The following is a 6,052-nucleotide window of genomic DNA, read 5'->3' as shown; positions in this document are numbered from 1 at the left end:
AAAAAAAAAGGTTCCGTACGTCATGCGGACTGCGCCCCTCGTGTCGGTTGGGCGGGAATGGAGGGTAAAAAGCCGTTGGGATTAATTAAAAAAAAAAAAAAAATCTAATATGAGGAATTCAATAAAAGTTTAAAAAAATTTGCGCCATTTCGAATTTTAAAAATTCATGATCAAGCTCCAACGAGTAACAAGTTTCGAGCGAATGCAATAACTTATTAAAAATTGTTCCGCCATATTGGATTTCAAAAAACGCCACTCATCATTTAAGAGTAAACATTTTTACCGAATTTTCAAAACTATAACCGATTTGTTATCTCAACATATTAATTGTAAATTTTGAACTTATTAGTCTGAATTTTTAGAAAAATTTTGGGTATGCAGATAGATCGGCTATATTATTCTAGTGAATCAAGTGCAAGTTTAAGCGGCTAAAAAATCGCCTTGATTTTTAATGATTTGTTTTTTTAAGACAGATTTTGTGGTTTTATGCATATAACAATTGCAATTTATAAAATAAAGCGTTAATTTTTTTAATTTTATTTGCAAATGGTCATGCGCATTTTATTCTACAGAAGTTGTCTTTTTTTATATGGTAAAAAGTGCAAAAAGCCGTCAGAAAAAAAAAATCATTAAAAATCAACGCGATTTTTTAGCCGCTTAAAACTTGCACTTGGTTTACTAGAATTAAAAACTGATCTATCTGCGTACTCAAAATTTAAAAAAAAATTCATATTAAAAGGTTCAAAATTTTCGTTGAATTTTTTAAGTTCTGTATAAAGTTGTTGGTTTTGATTAAAGCATGAACCATATTTTTATAAAAAAATAAAAAAAAATTTAACTTGAAAATCATTGCAAATATTAAACAAAAAACACCATGCACTCACTTTTGATTGTCAGTGTAGATATGTACATATGTATGTATGTACGTACATATGTATAGTGTCTGCAACTGGTATTCGCATAGATTCACCCACAATTATAAACATAAATAGGGACATGCGTATATAAAAATATTATTACATAACTTCCTTTATGTTATGTTGACTAGCTTTCATAGTATATGGAAATTTCTTAGTTGTCACTACCCTGCAGCAAATCAAACTGGTTCAGAGCTGCCGCTGAACTAGCTTAAAAAGGGACGGTACTAGTTCTTCATCTATCCAAAATCAATTCGAAGTGGCAAATGCCCCCCTCTTCAGAACTTTTGAACTCGTTTCGAACTGGCTCCATTTTGCACAGATATTGGAAAATTAGTATTTTATGAGAAACAATTTTTAATATCCGATTTTTTGGATATGTTGTCGTATTTTATTTTGTTTAACAGATTCCACTTTATTTTACAGATTTTTTTTTATATATTTTAGGTTTAATATTATTCACTTAAATTTTTAAGTGGCAGAATTCAAATTTATTAAATCTGAAAACTCGTAACTGCTCCACCGCGAAGCTACTTTCGTATTTAAATACTACTTCTCAGCTTTCTCATGCTAAATGTGAGAAATTTTGACGACAGCGCAACTAGCACACCGAAAATTTCTGCTGTCCTATTCTGCAGCCGTTTTGCAGTAGTTTAGAGACTGTTCTTAAAAAATATCTAGGATGGAACAAGCGCTTTGCCAGACAGTATCTAAATTTTGCTGGTGGGTATATAGTTACATACATATACAAAAAATCTATGCGTGGCAAAGAGCCACACGTTTTTACATATCCGCCAGTGATAAGACAACAACGGTACGTGCTGCTGTTACCATATGTGTTTGTAGCAGGAATTTTTGTGTCCAAAATGTAAGGACACTAACGAATTTATAAGTTCTTTGGTCCCTTTGCATCATGTTTTTGTGGAATATTTTTGGTTAATCAGGGTATTTTTTCTTGTTTTGTACACTTAAAAAGTACAACTGACAAATGTGTAATGTATGTATGCACAAATGAACTAAAAAGTTATTAAAAAAAAATAAAATATTTACAAAAAAAAATAAAATCTACATTACAGCATAAACTACATCTTTAATTTTTCAACCAAGTAGCAAAAAATTAAACACACTTGGCACGGGGAATATAAAAACGCAGGGAATTTACTTACATAACTCCATATTACTATTAGAACTTTTGCTGCATTCGTAGATGTCTGATGCATTTTCTTCGATGAACAAGTAGCCTCTTCCTTCTCTTCTTCCTGCGTGGATGTCTCCCCGTCCTCAGGATGGAAGTCGTATTTGTCCACGTCGATGCCTTCTGCTTCCATAGCTTCCTACTGCCGTGATTGTATTTNATCTCTCGACGTACGAAAGCGACACTCTGTATGCCACCCATCATGCCAGTGCTGGTATATGGCGCAGAACCATCGACAATGACAACATCCTATGAGGCAACTCTTGGAGTATTCGAGAGAAAGATTTTGCGGAAGATTTACGGACCTTTANTCAGTGTAGATATGTACATATGTATGTATGTACGTACATATGTATAGTGTCTGCAACTGGTATTCGCATAGATTCACCCACAATTATAAACATAAATAGGGACATGCGTATATAAAAATATTATTACATAACTTCCTTTATGTTATGTTGACTAGCTTTCATAGTATATGGAAATTTCTTAGTTGTCACTACCCTGCAGCAAATCAAACTGGTTCAGAGCTGCCGCTGAACTAGCTTAAAAAGGGACGGTACTAGTTCTTCATCTATCCAAAATCAATTCGAAGTGGCAAATGCCCCCCTCTTCAGAACTTTTGAACTCGTTTCGAACTGGCTCCATTTTGCACAGATATTGGAAAATTAGTATTTTATGAGAAACAATTTTTAATATCCGATTTTTTGGATATGTTGTCGTATTTTATTTTGTTTAACAGATTCCACTTTATTTTACAGATTTTTTTTTATATATTTTAGGTTTAATATTATTCACTTAAATTTTTAAGTGGCAGAATTCAAATTTATTAAATCTGAAAACTCGTAACTGCTCCACCGCGAAGCTACTTTCGTATTTAAATACTACTTCTCAGCTTTCTCATGCTAAATGTGAGAAATTTTGACGACAGCGCAACTAGCACACCGAAAATTTCTGCTGTCCTATTCTGCAGCCGTTTTGCAGTAGTTTAGAGACTGTTCTTAAAAAATATCTAGGATGGAACAAGCGCTTTGCCAGACAGTATCTAAATTTTGCTGGTGGGTATATAGTTACATACATATACAAAAAATCTATGCGTGGCAAAGAGCCACACGTTTTTACATATCCGCCAGTGATAAGACAACAACGGTACGTGCTGCTGTTACCATATGTGTTTGTAGCAGGAATTTTTGTGTCCAAAATGTAAGGACACTAACGAATTTATAAGTTCTTTGGTCCCTTTGCATCATGTTTTTGTGGAATATTTTTGGTTAATCAGGGTATTTTTTCTTGTTTTGTACACTTAAAAAGTACAACTGACAAATGTGTAATGTATGTATGCACAAATGAACTAAAAAGTTATTAAAAAAAAATAAAATATTTACAAAAAAAAATAAAATCTACATTACAGCATAAACTACATCTTTAATTTTTCAACCAAGTAGCAAAAAATTAAACACACTTGGCACGGGGAATATAAAAACGCAGGGAATTTACTTACATAACTCCATATTACTATTAGAACTTTTGCTGCATTCGTAGATGTCTGATGCATTTTCTTCGATGAACAAGTAGCCTCTTCCTTCTCTTCTTCCTGCGTGGATGTCTCCCCGTCCTCAGGATGGAAGTCGTATTTGTCCACGTCGATGCCTTCTGCTTCCATAGCTTCCTACTGCCGTGATTGTATTTTCGTTTTGTTACTTGACGTGGTTAATCGCTTTGCCAATTCGTTTGTTAGAGGCAGTATCGTCAAATAATAAAACTTCATTATTTGCAAAACTTTTTCCTTGGGATTTATTTGACAATCCCACTTCTGACCCAAATTTTTACGATTATCTTTGTAATTTCGACGGATTTCATAATCCTTTAAGGCTGGTTTTCACTATGTCATATTTTGATAAAAAAATTTGGCAACATATTTTGACACAACTTTATCTTCTTTTTTCATACCTTTACCGATTATATATAGGGCCAAAAAGGACAGTTAGCCAATTTAGCAGGACATGTACACGACTGAATACCTATTCTGATCTAAATCAATGGGTAAACCTTTTTTAGTTTCATTTGACAATGTGTTTTCACTTATTTGACGGCACATGCCATTGAATTTGACATAGTGAAAACCAGCCTTTAGGTTCGTTTTACTGATTTGTTAGTGCAGTGGAAATGTATTATTGATCCGCGAGAAAAGGACCGACACTCACCATCTATTGGTCAACTTTAAAGCCGCTTTCGACAGCACTAAAAGGAGATGCCTATACACCGCTATGCCTGAATTCAGCATCCCCTCCAAACTGATATGGCTGTGTAAAATGACGTTGAGCAATACCACCAGCTCCGTCAGAATTTGAAAATACCTCTCCGAGCCGTGCGCCACCAAACGGGGTTTCAGACAGGGTGGCTCCCTTTCATGTGACTTTTTATACCTTTCATGAGCATGAAATGGTATTATAACTTTGGTCCGATGTTTGTAAGTACCAGAATAAGAAGAGATAGACCCATTAAAATGTATACTTAAATGATCAGAACGTCGAGCAGAGTCGACTTAGCCATGTCCGTCTGTCCGTCTGTCTGTCTGTCTGTCCGTCTGTTTGTATGCAATCTAGTCTCTCAGTTTTCGAGATATCCGGATGAAATTTGGTAGGTGGGTGTATTTTTATAATGTATTAATCATTTGTCGGAACCGGAAGAATCGGACCACTATAACATATAGCTCCCATACAACTGATTGTTCAGATATGAGATTTTTCGTTATAACTTCTCCATTTATGCAGCTACGAACATGAAATTTTGCAATACTTCCACCCATTATCAACAGAAAACTTAAAGTGAAAATTACAAAGATCGGGTCACTATAACCTATAGCTCCCATACAACTGATTGTTCAGATATAAGTATTTTCGTTATAACTCCTCCATCTAAGTAGCTAGGAACACGGAAGTTTGGCACTGTTGTCACTCATTATCAAAAGAATACTTTCAGTGAAAATGGCGAAGATCGGGTCGCTATAACCTATAGCTCCCATACAACTGATTGTTCAGATATGAGATTTTTTGCGATAGCTTCTCCATTTATGCAACTAGGAACATGAAAATTCGCGCCGTTTTCACTCATTGTTAACAGAATACTTAAAGTGAAAATAACAAAGATCGGGTCACTATAACATATATCTCCCATAAAACTGATTATTCAGTTATGAGAATTTTCGTTATAACTCCTCCATTTATGCAGCTGGGTACATGACATTTCGCAATATTTCCACCCGTTATCAAAAAAATACTTACAGTGAAAATGGCGAAGATCGGGTCGCTATAATCTACTGCCTCCATACAACTGATTGTTCAGATTCGAGATTCTTTGTTATAACTTCTCCATATATGCAGCTAGAAACATGAAATTTCGCAATATTTTCACTAATTACCAACAGAAAGTTTACAGTAAAATTAACAAAGAGCGGGTCACTGTAACCTATTTATACCCTCCATACAACTAATTGTTCAGATATGGGGTTTTACTGTAAAACTCCTTTATTTGGACTGCTAAAACAGATAAATTTCGTAAGCTATTCTATAAATAATAATACAAAGTCTACTGAGAAATTCGTCAAAATCTATGCTGTATAAGCTTTATCTCTGAAACCTCTGATTGTTCAGATGCCAGATATTACGATATATCTCCTTTATGTAGGAGTATGAACCCATTAAATTGTGTTACCGGTTTACATACCGATCACACAGCAGTGAAAATCACTTAGATTAGTGCTATTAAGGTATATCTTCCATACCTCTGATTGTTTAGATATGGTTTTTCATAAATATATGTATCTCCTCTATATATGTATTTTGTAAATATATAAATTTTTACAAATACAGTAATCTGTTAAAGTAAAATTTTCAGATGTTCATGAAAGGTATGAAGCCTTCGGCATAGCCGAAGACAG

General features: G+C 34.2%; 1 long non-coding RNA gene across 1 annotated transcript in view; it reads right to left on the bottom strand.

The window, feature by feature from the left end:
• LOC108383134 (uncharacterized) overlaps nt 1–4,472 on the bottom strand; it is a 14,293-nt gene extending 9,821 nt beyond the window's left edge. The window contains exon 1 of the long non-coding RNA XR_001849728.1: nt 4,350–4,472. This is a non-coding gene — a long non-coding RNA (uncharacterized LOC108383134). The remainder of the gene's footprint in view (nt 1–4,349) is intronic.
• Between the last annotated feature and the right edge of the window lie 1,580 nt (nt 4,473–6,052).

Source organism: Rhagoletis zephyria, unplaced genomic scaffold (assembly GCF_001687245.7).
Source record: "Rhagoletis zephyria isolate East Lansing unplaced genomic scaffold, Rhagoletis_zephyria_1.1 Rzeph_scaffold_00152, whole genome shotgun sequence".
NCBI lineage: Eukaryota > Metazoa > Arthropoda > Insecta > Diptera > Tephritidae > Rhagoletis > Rhagoletis zephyria.
The sequence above is the reverse complement of the archived record's forward strand: the minus strand, read 5'-3'. Positions and strand labels throughout refer to the sequence as shown.